Below are 16,410 nucleotides of genomic sequence, written 5' to 3' on the forward strand. Positions count from 1 at the left end.
TGGAATCAAGTGGGATGATCCACTTGATGATTACATGATGAATGAATAGAAAGCGTTTTTCAAAGAATTGTATGGACTGGAGTCATTAACTTTTAGAAGACCCTTGAAGCCATCTAATGCTTTTGGTAAGCCGAACCTAGTAATATTTTCTGATGGTAGCACGCAAGCATATGGGGCTTGTGCATATGTGAGGTGGCAATCAGTGATAATAAGTTTAAATCAGTCTGATAATGGCGAAAAATAAGATTGCACCAGTGAAACAAATGTCTATTCCTCGTCCTGGAATTATGTGGTGCTCTCATAGCTGCTAGGATGAGAGAACTCATAGTAAAGGAGTTTTCATGGGAGTTTGAGTCAGTCTATCACATAGTTGACTCAACAATTGTAATATCACAAATTCAAAAGGAGTCCCATGGATTCAACACATTTGTTGCTGTACGCATTGCAGAGATACAAATAAATAAAACTGATTCAAGGGAATGGTGGTGGGTTGATTCAGTTCAAAATGTTGCAGATATGACCTCTAAACCGTGTAGTCCAGAAAAAATGGTGAAAATTCTGCTGGCAAAATGGACCAAAATTCCTAACATCACCAATTTCAAAATGGCCTATCAAACAAAATTGTGAAAATGAACTAACTGATAGAGTAGGTGTTGTCATGGCTGTTGCTAAAGTAAGTCAGAACCATGTTATACACATGATTGATGTTAATAGATTTAGTGATTATTACAAACTACTAAGAGTTACATGCAGGGTAATGAATGTTTTCAATGCAGATCCTTTAAGGGCATGCTGAGGGAACCAACAGTTCAAGGAATTATTAAAGCAGAACTAATGTGGGTTAGAGAGATGCAAAGACATGACTGATTGGAAAGTGAGGTTCAGAAGATTAGGACCTTCAATTAAGAATGGAGTCATAGTAGTAGGACAAGAATTTCTAAGTGGCTGAAGGAAAATTGGAATAGAGAAGACTATATGTTGCTACCAGCAAATCATCCAGTTACTAGAATTGTCTATATCAATGTACATGGGGTTGACCATGCAGGCATAGAGACTACTTTGGCAAAATTACAAAGAAAATTCTGGGTTCCAGGGGCCAGAAAATAATACAAAATACAATACAAAAAAATCATTGTGTTGGACATATAGGAAAGTTAAACTACACAGCCATAGATTTGTTTGGACCCTTAATAAGAGACACGGTTAAAAAGAGAACTCATGGTAAAGCCTTTGGTTTGTTACATATTTAACTGTTTACTTACTAGAGCTGTTCACTTGGATTTTGGCTGAAGGATACAGTACTGATGATTTTCTGACCACATTTCAAAGGTTTATTGCTATTAGATGAGCTCCTAAAGTTATATATTCAGATAAGGGAACTCAGTTGATATCAGCAAGCAAGAAAATAGAAACCATTGGAGAAAAGGAAGGGGTAACTTGGATCTTTAATATGCCTAGTGACGCACCTTGGTATAATGGGGCAAGTGAAGCACTGATCAAACCTGTCAAAAGGTGTCTTTGTATTAGTGTGGGAGATTCTGTGTTGAATTTTGGAGAGTTACAAACTGCTTTGTTTGGTATTGCTAATCTGATGAATGAAAGACCAATTGGAACAAAACCTGGATTTAGTTTAGAGTTGGGGGCTACCTCTGTCCCAATGATCTGTTGCTTGGTCAGTCCACTTGCTTTTGTCCAAGTGGGATGTATGTTATTAGTGGGGATCACAAAAGGAGATTAAAGTTTATACAAAGTATAATAGAATCCTTCTGGGAAAAGTGGCAACGAGACTATTTTCCATCATTGTTAATCAGGCAGAAAATGGCATACAACAAGGAGGAATGTAAGAGTTGGAGATGTGGTACTTGTGGCAAGATAGTAATGTTGTGAGGGGCATGGAAACTAGCACAGTGATTAGAGCTGATCCAGGACAAGATGGCATTGTCCGTGATGTTGATTTAAGGTATAAGATTATAAAGCATGGGAAGGGATATGATGGTGAAGTGGATAAGATTATGTGTAGATCAGTACACAGGTTGGTGGTGTTATTACCAATAGAAGAACAATGTAATCATACTAGTTTACCTATTGGATAGGTATCGTAATTTGTCACTAATGGTTGGGGAGTGTATCATCAACATGATAAACTTTACAATACTATAAGGATATATTTGTTTAAAAAATGTTGATGTGGGTTGGAGCGAGTTGTAACTTATTGCGCATGTGGAATATCTTTTGTTCTACCCATATCTCGGTGTCGCACGGTTAGGCGGGCGTAAGTGACCGTAAATTTGCTAACCACTCTGGTACTGCGTATTGTGTTGAGTGGTGGTGGCAGGTGTTATTCTTGTGGATGTAGACCCCAAGAATGAAGTCGGTGACATATAAGCCGGCATGTGATGGGATTTTTGTGTTTGGCAATCTCCTACTGGGGTTCAAGCCTGTGATAGTGAGGCCATTGAAGTGAGTGCAATACAAGTGTATTAATTATGTTTATTATGATATTTCAATTGGAATTGCCCTTATTGGTAATTGGATTCTTATGCCCTATTGGTTCTATATACAGTAATGTTTATGATATGAGTACATTTAATTTGGATGCCGAGTGCTTTAAGTGGTCTACAGTACCATTTAAATTTACAGTGGTATTTATTGTACATTGCTATAAACATAGTTATTGTTAGAAATATACATATCAATATGGATTGTTCATGTACATTACTAGAAGGGTTGTATTAAGGACAAATATTTTTTTTATATAATTAAATCAGGAAAATTAGGGAAAATTCAAAATTTGTATAGCTGGTTGTACTGTATTATTTTTTATTACATGGAATATATACTTCAGTTGGAACCTATTGTTGGCAATAAAAACTGTTACTACTTATGGTTCATCCTTGAACATCCCAGTACACTTAGGTTTCTTTTGATGTCTGAAGTTAGTATAATTACTTTTGTTTTTCTACAAAGGTTAAGCTGGAATGTCACACAGCCTTCTGCATAAAGCCTATCATTCTTAAACCATATTGGACACAAAAATTCAATGTATTCTATATACAAGTCGATTCTTGCAGTGTATTCCTGAGGGAGTCATTTTAAGTGACCTTATTTCACTTGTACACGGTACTTGAATAGTGGCGATTCTAGGGTGGGGGTCATGGGGGGCAGTTGCCCTCCCAGATTTGTTCATACACGAAACAAACCTTCGTCTTAACATTAGGATGTTACTAGCGCCAAGCTGGAAACCGGTAGAATTAAATTACACTTGTGAGATCCAGGGGACTAATGGCATCTATACCAGGTCACGGGGCATGTATACCCAGAATGCCCACGGCTACCTGTGACCCATCAGTTATTTTCCTACCGCCTTTAAGATAAGACGTGTTACTGTCTATCTCATTTAAAGCCGGTTTTTCAGTTTGCCCGTTCTTTATCCATTTCATTTTTTATTTTTCATTCCTTTTCTTTCTCCAAGTGTGATCAGTGTGTGGTAAGAGTGTATACGTGGTATGATGGAGAATTTTGTTGCCTCAACATCGAGGGATCGTCTACCGCTTCGAAGAGGAGACAAAGGAAATGCCCAGGAGTCAGTGGTTCTTCCCCTTGTTCTAGGTTCCTAACTTCGGTGTCGACGGATCCCCTCATCCAACGTGTAGTAGGTGCATGGGAAAACGTTTACTGTTACGGTTCCGAAATCCGTGTTCTGTTTGTCGCGGTTGGTCGGTGGAACAGTGGAAGAAGTTCTATGGGAAAAGCCTACAAACCAAAGAAAGGGGGGTGACGCCATCTTTGGATGACCCAAAACCTTACCGGCTTCTTTTTGTATCGGTAATAAACCAGGCTGCTCCATATGTTTCTCCACCTGCTTTTGAATTGTCTCATACCCCTTCGGTTTCTCCTAGCGGTTCTGTATCGGAAACGTCAGGAGGGGCCTTGGGTAATTTTATGAATAATTTGCACTCTCCTTGTTCCAGCAAGTAGAGGGGGAGATCCGCCATCTTTGTTCCAGGCCTGCTACTCAAGCGCATAGGTTAGATGGTACGTGGTCAGCGCTAGGCCTACCAGGCGTACCAACCTTGGATGGTCTGCTTGCGCATTATATGACGTCAAAACGGTTCCAGCAGGTCCGGCAGCGCTGAATGTTTCGGCATCCCCTGGGCTTGCAATTTATGGAATTACTGCCGCTGCTTCACCATCCCACGCAGTATTTACAGCGATGCAGAAACGTGGGAGGTAGTTTGGCAGCAAACGTGCGGTTGCCAGCAGAAACCTCTCAGTCTCTCCCTACGAGAGGGATGACGTCACAACATACGTCACACTCAGATGGCAGGCGTGATGACGTCACAGACCGATTCTCGGCCTTTTTCGCTGCACCCAGACGCTAGTACGCCTTCTGATCCGTCAATGCAAACTGTAATGCAGAAATTACAGGATATAGGAGAGAATGAATAAGAGAGACAAAAAGAAAAAGTGTTTCGCCTTCTTCGTCTTCTTCCTCTAGTTCGGCATCATCGCTAAGTCCGATAACGTCACGGCGAGCGCCAGTCAAGCGTTTGGCTGGAGGATTCGGGAGTTCCTAGCGGGATCCTCGGGCCAAGAGAGGAAGAATCAATTCTTCCTCTTCTTCGGACCAAGACTGTCATTTCCAAGTCAGCAAGAAGGTCGGAAAATCAGTGGCTATTAAGCACAAGGTTGGCAGATAAGCCGTTCACAAGAGTCCGAACAAGCGAGAGAGGTGACGGCCGGCGAGCTAGCGGCCGAGCGGAGTTGCCAGTTCGGATCGCAAAAACTGCGATACCTCTGGTAAAATCGACGTTGGCGGCGAAAGGTGCAGCAGAGGATGGAATGCAGTCCCAGTTTCGCCGTAAGGCCGTTCAAAATACGTACGAAGGACGATAAGGCTCCTATTAAAAGTACGAAAAATAGAGAGTTGGCAACCTCGGCTGATACGTTCGTGGAATGCAGTGTCCGTCTGGATAGAAGGCCGAGGCCGGGCTCGCCGACGCTCGAAAACGATGCCAATGCTAATAGAGACGAACTTACCTCTGTCCTTAAGGGAGCCTTCATCTTGGAGATCTAGACGAGATTCTCGCTCTAGATCCGTGAGCAGAGAAAGAGTGAGACGTTCTCGTTCCCCTGCTGACTATCTGGGATCGAGCCAACAGCGGCCAGCAAAGATCAAAGAGACCGCGGCCGTAGGGGCAGGCGGCCGTGGAATTCCGGGCCATCTGTCAGAAGATAGAGGTCGAGACAACATCTCTCGTGACGGAGAGTGGTACACTAGACCGGAGGAAGGAGAAAACCAAGAGTTTCTGGCCTCGTATGCAGAGGTTATTGATTTGATTCGTCAATTCAATAGCCTTTCGGAGAAGACAGAAACACCGGCCAGTATGCTTCCTCCTGAATTGACATGGCGTTTGGACTAAAGAGGATACCAAGTGTCGTATGAATTGCCTTGTTCGAGTCATGCGGAATCGGTCTTGCAACACGTAAACGCAAAGATGCAGGGAGGGATAATTCCTTAAGATCTAATAGATCATTTAAATTTATTCCCCCTCCAATGATAAAGCAAAGGAAATATTATACGACACCGAAGTCCCTTTGCTGTCTAGACAAATGAACCCTAATGTTGTAAGGTTAAGGCCTGGATTAACCTTGGATCAGGTTAAAATGGAGTGCCCTTCGATGACGTACCAAGAGGCTGCCACGTTAGAAGCAACAGCTTCTTCTGTCTTTCAGGCTGCGTCCTGGTTAGACCTTTGGTCAACAGCAGTGGCGAAAATTGGCTCCTCGGAAGGCAACAAGGAAAGTAGTGGATGAACCATTGTTCATTAGATTACTACAGTCAGGGTCCAAGGCGATTGCGTACCTGACAAAACGTAAGTGCCAATGTTTGGGCAAATATCCTGCTAATGAGGAGAGATGCAGCATTGGCTAGACTAAGCCGCAATGTGGATTTGGATTCCCTGTTAGCAATGAGGAATGGGGATATCTTGGAATCGCAACTACTGTTGCCAGAGGTCATACTGGAAGAAGCGATAGATAGAAGAAGGATGGACACTAACGATAGGTTGGTGCAACAGGCAGTTAGGAAAACCTCTAACAGTCAAACTATTCCTTTGGAGGGAAGACAACAGCAGATGTCTCGAAAGAAGACAGTGAGACATAGCATCCCTAATAGAGTCACAAGACCCTCTCCCAAAGAGGATAACTCATCGGCCCTTTCACAATAGAAACAACAGAGGAGGGGCAATAGGAAGAGGGAGAGGCTCAAGAAGATAGGATGGGCGCCTCCCATCACTCGGCCACACCAGTGGGGGGTTGCCTGGCAAATCAACTGGAAGGTGTGGCAGGAACTAGGGGCAGAGCAGTGGGTGGTGGATGTTCTCAGGATCGGGTATTTGATTCCGTTCGAGGTAACCCGGCCCTGACAGATCAACCTTTACCCCACGTCACTTATGGCCCACAAATCTCAGAAGGCCACTATTCTGCAGGACGAAGTGAAGAAGATGATGGAAAAAGGAGCTGTGCAACAAGTATGCAGTCCGACAAAAGGCTTCTACAGCAGGATTTCCTGGTACCCAAAGCCAACAGGGAGTGGGGAGGACGTAATAGACCTCAACGCTGAATCTGTTTATAAGGAAAACCAGTTTCAAGATGGAAACTCCTAAAACGGTTCTACAAGCAGTCAGAATCGGAGACTTTATGCTGACAGTCGATCTAAAGGACGCATACTTTCAGATACCAGTCCATCAGTCCCTTCAAGGAAATTTCTCCGCTTCAGTCTTGCAGGGAAAGCTTTCGAGTTCAAGGTCCTGTGCTTCGGATTGACAACGTCTCCTCAAGTTTTTACAAGAGTGTTCACCCTCGTGTCGGCGTGGGCGCATGCTCAGGGGATCGGCTAATAAGATATCTGACGATTGGCTGGTGATAGCAAAGTCCAGGGAGAAATTACTCAGGGACAGGGCGGCCCTCCTGCAGCTTTGTCCACGCCTAGGTATTGTGGTGAATCAGCAGAAGTCGCAGCTGGATCCAAGTCAACGTTTGGAATATCTGGGAATGTGATAGACACACACAAGCCAAAGTATTCCCGACAGACCAAAGAGTAGAGAAATGCAAACAAGTGGTGATGCCTTTCTGGGAAAGCAGACACAGCCAGCAAGACAGTGGCAGGTGGTGCTGGGAATCCTAACCTCCCTGGAGAAGCTAGTACCACAAGGAAGGCTACACCTTCGGTCCCTACAATGGAGGATGAAGGGAGCTTTGGTCACCAACAGTAGATCACCCGTACGAGCAAATTCCTTGTCGGCAGAAGTGAGGAAAGACTTGCTGTGGTGGGTGGGACGACGACAATCTGACAGTGGGTGTCCCCCTTCAACAATCCTCCCCAGACCTCTTGCTGTTCTCGGATGCGTCACTAGAAGGCTGGGGAGCCCATATGGAGGAGTTGATGGTGTCAGCAAAATGGAGTTTGCACAAGGACAGAGAACTCCATATAAACGTGCTGGAGTTGAAAGCAGCTTTCCTGGCTCTACAAGAATTCAGGGAGAGAGTAAAGGGACACTCAGTGGTATTGATGTCAGACGAACACCACAGTAGTAGCTTATATAAACAAGCAAGGAGGCCTAGTTTCTCGGCAGTTTACATGTGATGACAGTTCAACTTCACAGTGGGCTATAGAGAACCTGGTAGACATCAAGGCCAGGTATATTCCGGGAAAAAGAAACATAGTGGCCGACAAGTTGAGCCGCAGGGATCAGATTCTGGGAACGGAGTGGTCCCTACACAACAGGTAGTGGACAGGATGCTCATTGTTGTGGGAAGGACCGATCATAGACCTATTCGCAACCAGGTACACAAAAAGTTGGAAGTGTATTGTTCAGTAGTCCCGGACGCAGAGGCAGTAGTAGCAGAAGATGCGCTACACACCCCTGGGACAATCTGGACGTGGTACGCATTTCCTCCATTGTTTTTTTTTGTCTAACTCCGTCAGGTTCTGAACAGGGTAATGCGGTCTCAGAACCTCAAGATGACCCTGGTAGCCCCGTTATGGGCCGAAAGCAGAGTGGTTTCCAGACCTACTGGAACTCCTAGTAGATGTGCCAAGAGAGTTACCTCCATGGAGCAACCTTCTTGTGTCAGCCTCACGTGGAGAGGACCACCAGTCGGTGAAGTCCCTATCGCTTCACGGGTGGAGACTGTCAAGTATCTCCTCCGAGAGCGAGGGTTTTCGCAGAAAGCAGCAACTCAGTATGGCAGGTAATATCAGAAAATCATCTGCGACAGTATACCAAGGGAAGTGGTCAGCATACTGTGATTGGTGTCGTAGAGGGAACGTGTCTCCACTCGGTACCACTATTCAGCAGTTAGCAGACTTTCTGATATATCTCAGAACAGAAAAACATATGTCTGTATCTGCAGTGAAGGGTACAGGGCTGCTCTAGCCTCAGTCTTACGAATGAACGAATGAAAGGAGTGGACATATCGTCTTCATGGGAGTTGGCCATGCTGATGAGGAGCTTTGAACAGTCATGCCCACACAAAGAGCTTAAAAGCCCCACCCATTGGGATCTGACCAAGGTACTGAGTAGTCTGACAAAACCCCCCTACGAACCACTAAGGCAGTCCACGATAGAGCCTGACCCTGAAGACAGTCTTCTTATTGGCCCTGGCTTCAACCAAAAGGGTGGGGGAGCTACATGGCCTCTCATATCTCATAAAGCACTCGAGAGGTTTGGAGATCAATGGTGGTGTGAGTTTGTCCCAGAATTCGTGGCAAAGACCCAAAATCCAACAATAGTAGACGGCAGATTCGACTCCTTTACCATACCTTCCTTGGCAGACTTTGTAGACAACGACAAAGCTGAAATGCTCCTTGTGCCCCGTCAGGGGCCACTAAGGGAGTACTTCAAAAGAGAAACAAGGCACCTCGGGCCGGGGTACCAGAGGTTGTTCGTAAGTACAGGACGGAACAAGAGGAAGTGTCCAAGAATACAATATCATTTTGGCTAAGGGAGACGATCAGAGATGCTTATACTGCAGAAGACAGAGGGTCAGATAGCCAGGTGGGAGCTAGAGCTCATGACATCAGGGTGTGAGTGCTTCCATGGCATTTAAGAAGAACATGTCTGTGGATAAAATTCTGAAAGCTGGCGTGTGGAAGCGCCAAACAACTTTCACCTCATTTTATTTGAAAGATGTTGCCCATAGATCCTTGGACACCTTTTCCTTGGGTCCAGTGGTGGCGGCCCAACAAGTGATATAGTTCATCCAGTGCCCCTGGCGGGTCAGTTGCGTCTAGTCTAAGATGAAGGCATGAACTAGAATGAATGGGATGACTGGTCTTTTTTCTTTACTACTTTCTTCCTACTCCTTTAACTACGGCAATATGAAGGAGAGTACCGTCATGTGCTGGAACGGACTAGATGCAGGTGAGATGGTCAGCCATACTGTGAAGCTATCTTAGCTGATGATATACTTTTCAGTAGCAACACACCCCTCTGGATAAGGAAAAGAGGGGTGAAGGTGGATCCAGTCGCAAGGGACAAGAGTAAACAGTAGAATGGTATCTACACCCAGTGGGAGGAAACCAATAGATCCGCTTATATCTTTGGTCCTAGGTTCATTGTCCATTCTCTTAGAATTTCCCTATATATTCGGAAATGGATAAGGTGGCAAACTCCCAGTCAGTTGTAGAGACTTACCTCCTCCAATAGTAAGTCTATCCTAATGTAAGACCGAAGGTTTGTTTCGTGTATGAACAAATACCAAATTTGTAACTAATTTGTATTTTTCATAACTAACAAACCTGAGGTCTTAACAGTTAAAGGCCCACCTCGAACCACCCCTCTAGCAGTCTAAACTGGGTTAGAAATATAACTGATGGGGTCACAGGTAGCCGTGGGCATTCTGGGTATTCATGCCCCGTGACCTGGTATAGATGCCATTAGTCCCTGGATCTCACAAGTGTAATTTTAATTCTACCGGTTTCCAGCTTGGCGTTAGTAAATCCTAATGTTAAGACCTCAGGTTTGTTAGTTATGAAAAAATACAAATTAGTTACAAATTTGGTATTTTGGTCATGCCCCTGGTTTGCCCCCCCACTTTTTTTAATGAAATATTATATGTAAAATTAATCATTATTGAATATAACAATAGCCACTAACTAGTCACAAAATTGGGCTGAATAGTCTCAAGAACGTGATGCAATGTTCTGTTTTGCTTGTAGGCACTTTGCATCACCTTCTTATGGCAATGCAGACGATGCATTTGTGAAGAGTGGGTTTAGACGATGGAAAAAGGCACAAGGAAAAGATGGGGCCAATGCAAAGCACCTGAGCTCATATATCCACAAATCCTCCTATACTGCAAGGATTGGCTACCAACACAATAAAACTGATAAAAACAATCCCCATTAACACAGTAGTAAGTGAGTGCTATTAGAAGAAAGTCCGTGAAAATCGTCATTGCATAAAACTCTTGGTGAGATTATTATACTCCTGACAGTAACACAAAAAATAACACAACAGGGAACATGATGATGAACAAAATCCAGGAAATATCCGTAAACTTCTTAGATTCATTGCCAAACATGATCCTGTTATAGCTGAACACGTCAAAATCGGTCCAAAATATGAGAAGTTCACCAGTTCTGCAACACAAAATGAGATGATTGATACATTTGCATCAATTGTGAGGGAAGAAATAGCTGAATACATAAATTCCTGCCATTACTTTTCTGTTCAAGCCGTTGAAGCCAAGGATGTGAGCAAAACTGAGCAATTAGCACTAGTAGTATGGTTTTATGATGAAATCTCACACTGTATTCAGGAATGTTTTATTTCCTTCACTCCCATGTCTTCATTGGATGTTGGCTTGGGATTTGATGGAGCATCAGCCATGAGTGGAGGAATTAGTGGCGTTCAGAAACGTATAAAAGAGAAAGCACCTTTTGCTTATTATGTTCATTGTTATGGTCATAACCTCAATTTGGTTTTGACAAGTGTTGCAAAAAATGTACCACAAGCAATCTGAAATTTTTTTCAGTCTTCTTGAAGAAGTCTATATCTTTGTTAGTAATGCAGAAGTTCCTTTCTATACAGTGTGAAATGTTTCCTGAAGAACAAATTCGAGAACTTCAACATCTCGGTGATACTCGCTGGTGGTGTCGGGCTACCTCCTGTGAAAATGCTTTATTAAGTCTGGAATGTATTATAAGACTTTTGAAGGAGACTTCTGCAGATGATACTGGAGCTCGAGCTTCTTGTGAAAGAAGTTTTTCCAAAATGAAAATAGTAAAAACATTTCTTAGAAATTCAATGACTAGTGAGACTAAGTAACACTGCATTATTATCAATTGAAAGTAAACAGGCTTGAGAGTATTGACTTAGATAGTTTTGTAGATGAGTTTGACAGCTGACAATGGTAATCGTAGAATCAAACTGCACTAAACATTTTGAGAATTGTCCCGACATGGTCCATATCTGCTTTGTGTTCAAATGTGTATTATAAAAACTTACCATTCTTTAATAATTGCATATTGTTATGAATTGTATATGGTTTTGAATGTCGAAACAACATTTTGAGAATTTTCATGATAAGCCTCATATCTGTCTGTTCATTTCATTAATTAATACCTTTCCTTACTTTGTTCAAATGTGCATTATAGAAACTTGCCATTCTTTAATAATTGCATATAGTTTTTAATGTGAAACCAGCATTTTCAGAATGGTCATGACATGGTCCATATCTGTCTGTTCATTTCATTAGTTAACACCTTTCTTTAAGTTGTGTAAATGTGTATTACACAAACTTGACATTCTTTAATAATTTGCATATTGGTTGGGATCATATACTATAGTTTTGAATGTCAAACTGAACCTTTTCAGAATATATTGTCGTGACATGCCCCATGTATATCTGTTCATTTCATTTAGTTACTACCTTTCTTAATGTGGTTCAAATGTGTATTATATTTATACATACTATCCATTCTTCAATGTTTGCGTATTGTTTGGAACTGTATATAGTTTTGAATGTTAAATTTTCATATCATGTAAGTCAGGTAAAATATCAGATGGATGCTTTACAGTTGTTTTGCTTAGGAATTAAACAAAATTTTATATGAACCTTTACCTTTAGTCAAATTCATTCTTCCATGAGTTTCAAAATGTTTCCAAAATTGTAATTATTTTTACAGTCACCTTTCCTATGATGCCCACCCAACAATCATCTTTGCCCCAGAGTTGCCCCTCTACTTTTTGAGGGGTAGAATCGCCACTGTACTTGAAATGTTTAGCACTTACTTCTGTGTATGAGTAGTGCTTAAACTGCTGTTGACCTTTTTAGATACTTCCCTCTGTGTTCTATTACCTGATTGTGAGAACAGTGGTGGATCTTGCATGAAACCTGCAAACTGGAGTAGCTGTGTTGGTGCAATTGAGATGACTGTGCCTGTTGCCATCCAACAGGTAAGCTTCCAAAGGAAGATCATGTAAATGCAAACCCCCAAAGGAAGGGTACAATCAATTAATGTCCTGTACTGCATGATAAAGTTTTCTTTATAGAGATGATCCTCAGTTCTGGTAACGTTTTACCTGTCTATCTGGCCAGTTATCATAGATGTTTAATGTAGGTTCAAAAACGGTATTACTCGGATATAAGGAGAGAACTTTGTTGTAAAAGGTGGTATCTCTTACTTGTATCACATTAGAATCTACATTGTGGCACAGAACTTTAAGGCCACAAAATATCTATGAATTTCAAGTTTAAAATGTTTACCATTCTGTTTTTTAATATGTAAACACAATTGATGAACTCAACAATGCAAACAGTTACAAACTCTTTACAACAATGAAGAGAAAATGCAGTACCTAGATCACAAACATATCTCTTAAAGTATAGAAAGGCTTAAAATAGAAGATTTAAAACTACAATTACATAACAGCCGTCCAAAAGATAAACTTCAGCCAGTAGTTTTTGCTGTGAGGATAGAATACAAAATAGCCAAATTCCTTGAAATATCAAGCCTCACCTTTCTATATTGCCTATAAAATATAATCAATATTATATATGTATATTTTCATTATTTATCATTATGCAGTTTTTTAGGTACTCTTTCATTGTTTAACATCACAGGCCTCCTGGAGTGCGCAACACAAAGTTTTTTCTAGCATTTGATTTAAACACAGATTTAAAAGACATCAGAATCCTGACTGAGTGATTGTGTAAACACCCACTGGGAGTTGTGTTCTCACTGTGCCAAATTAGAATGTGTAGTATGCAGGTGCATGGGTTGGGTGGGGGCAGTGAGGGGCACTCAGCCCCCTAAGCTTTCTTGGCAAGACCTCGAAATCAGCGATACAAAATATCTATATATGTTTATTTATATACATACCAATTATTATAAGGTCACGGAACAAAGCGTCGAAAAAATATAAATAAAGTTGAAGTGTGAGAGGGATGTAATTTAGATTAGTTTATTTTTAACATTTGGAACAATATAAATATTCATTACATATAATCGTTACCTGTTAAAAATAATAAGACAAGGCAGTTTTCTTTAAGAGCTGAGACATCTAATCACTTTGTTCACAAATGAATTAATGACCTGACAGGTCTTGAGAACAGATGAAGGTTTCTCTAATATCTCTGACAAGGCCAAGATTGTTCTGCTGCATATGAGATTGATACAAACTTGAAAAACTCCAGTCAATTAGGCAGACCAAGAGGATCCTAAAGATCTCATCCAAGTTAAAAGACTTTTTAGGGAGTTCAACTGTAGGAATGAGTGAGGACAGTACAGGTCTCACTCCTGAGGTATCATTCAAAAGAATCCATTTTGACATATTAGATAGATTTCTCTCTGAGATGAATAATAGATCCACTCATAATATGCCACTGCACTTGAGTGTCATTCTAATGACTTTTTATGATAAGAACTGTCTACCATAGTACAGTTTTGTAAAGTATACACATAGATGAAATCCTTCTAAATGACCAAATTTCTGTAGTAAAGAGTCACTTTCTAACTAAGAATGAAAAGCGTAAGAATTTGTTTGAATTGTGTGATGAACTCAAACCGTTAGAATGTGCCTACTCAGAAATTCTTGAAATTGTTAAAATTCTCATCACCCTTCCAGTAACTACCAGCTGCAATGAACGACTGTCTTCAGTGCTTAGCTTAGTGAAAACGTATCTATGAACTACCACGAAAAATGAGTGCGTGAATGACTTGCTTCTCAAGGCCTTAGAAAAGGAGCTTGTTAAAAATCTTATCTAAGACATACTGGTTAATTAATTTGCAAAATTATGATCAAGCAGGTATCCACTAATGCAGTAGATAATATCTGAAATGCATGAAGTAAATGTTTATTTTGAAATTTCTTTAGATGAACCATGTTAAAATTATGTACCATTTTATCTTTACACATTTTCTGAAGCTTAAGATCTTCCTGTTCACATCAACTTTTCTTGTTTTCCTGAATGACCTTGTCTAGGCAGTGAGCTATATTCAATGTTAAATTGCAGTTATTCTAGGACCAATACTATAGTTTATAACTTGATTTGTTTAGAAATCTCCACTAGCTTTCTTCTTGATTTATTATCTCAAAATTTGATGTACAGCATTTTTTAAGGAACAAAAATTCTTCATCAAAGTTCCTTTACAAGTAGCTTCAAATTGTTCCTATTTTGCTGATATTTCTAAAAAAAATTTCTCGGGGGCCTTGTAGCGGTCCCTCAGCTGGTTAGATTCGCTTTGCTAGCAACACTCTCCCCCCTGCTTTCAGGAGGGGGGGCAGCTTCAAATAAACCTTTGTCCCCCCCCAAGGAAAAATGAAGTGACGCCCCTCTTAGTAGGAAAAGTTACACAAACTGATGAGCACATTAAAATAAATGTAACATTTCTTAAAGCTGTTTCAGGAAGTTCACCAAAAACCATCTGTTCAGACAATAATGGTTACTACTTCAGTACGAATAGCAGCCATGTATGCAATGGTATCACTTATGACAGAAGGTGTGATGACCAAATTGTGCTTGTTGTTTCATGGGTAAGTGGCTTTGCTTTGCATCTGCAAGCATTTCTTTCACTTCTTATTTTTGTCTCCAAGCACCAGGAATCTTACAAAGAGCCACTTTCCCTTTGGGTCTCGGTTTACAAGTACGTACATTTTCACAAAGTTTTCGTAGGAGTAACTTTTTCTGATAAGATTCAAGGTTTGGTTTTATTTTTTTATTCACCACAGGTGGGGGGGGAAGGGAGCATTTATTGAGTAGCATAAGAATAGCATACTAAACCTTGTTTTTTCTTTCAAAAAATATAAATCATCTCATTGTTAAGATTACTGTGAATGACTTTCTTGAGACAAAAACAAAAAATTGATATATGCATGGATGTTCTTCACTGCTTTCAGAAGGTTGTGAAAATTCTTATCACGTAATGTATTATTATTTATTTATACTCCTTTGTGTATTATTAATATCACGGATGTCATTCATCCAGATCCTGATAACTGTGTTGATTACCTGAATGTGGAGGAGACAGTGGGAGATGTGTGAAAGATGATGACTTGGGGAACTTGCTATGGCTTAGCTGAACCAGCAGGTTGCCTTGGAAACAATTTGCAACTTGTTGCAGGGGTGAGTCACATAAAGACAGTAGAAGAACTGGATATATTTTTTTTTGCTCAAATTGTTTATAAGGCATAGAGTCACATATTTCTACGATAACTAAAAGTGTTAATGTAATTTATGTAATATTGAAAGCACATGCAAAAGAAAAGATTTGTAGCATAGTAGATAATATAATTGTAGGTTTAAACTTCTGGAACAGTATTATGCATTATATATTTTCTGAAAAGCTCGTAGCTTCTTATGTTCTTTAACTTGGTTGGCTTTGGTATTTATATTGAGTTAACTTTATTGTCATTTTTTAAACTGAAATCAAAACAATAAAGTCAATACACAGAACCTCTCACGTTATAACCGAACAAATTTTTGCATGTCTGGATTATATGTAAAGTGATAATTTCCTTCAGGATGAGGGCTTAAGTGTGACAGATATGAATAACATGAAATGATGATTACGTTACGTAAAGAAGAAAAGTTTATCCTCCCTCAAACTCTCAGATTGTACCCCTAATGCCCAGTTGTACAGCTATTCAAGGCTATTGCTACAATGGTACAAGTAGCTACATGTGCACAGGTACCATCTATGAACAAGGATGCGGGGAGGCTGCATTTCACTTTTGTATTAATGGTACGTCACTTAACATAACCTGGGTTCTGTTATCTTTAAATTTGGAATACCATTTCTCCCCCCCCCCCCCCCCCCCCCCTTTTTTTTTTTTTTTTTTAGCCCTTTTTTTTTTTTTTTTAGCCTCATTTTACAATAGCTTTGGCATCTGGAAATCA

This window comes from Macrobrachium nipponense, chromosome 1, assembly GCF_015104395.2.
Source record: "Macrobrachium nipponense isolate FS-2020 chromosome 1, ASM1510439v2, whole genome shotgun sequence".
Classification (NCBI taxonomy): domain Eukaryota; kingdom Metazoa; phylum Arthropoda; class Malacostraca; order Decapoda; family Palaemonidae; genus Macrobrachium; species Macrobrachium nipponense.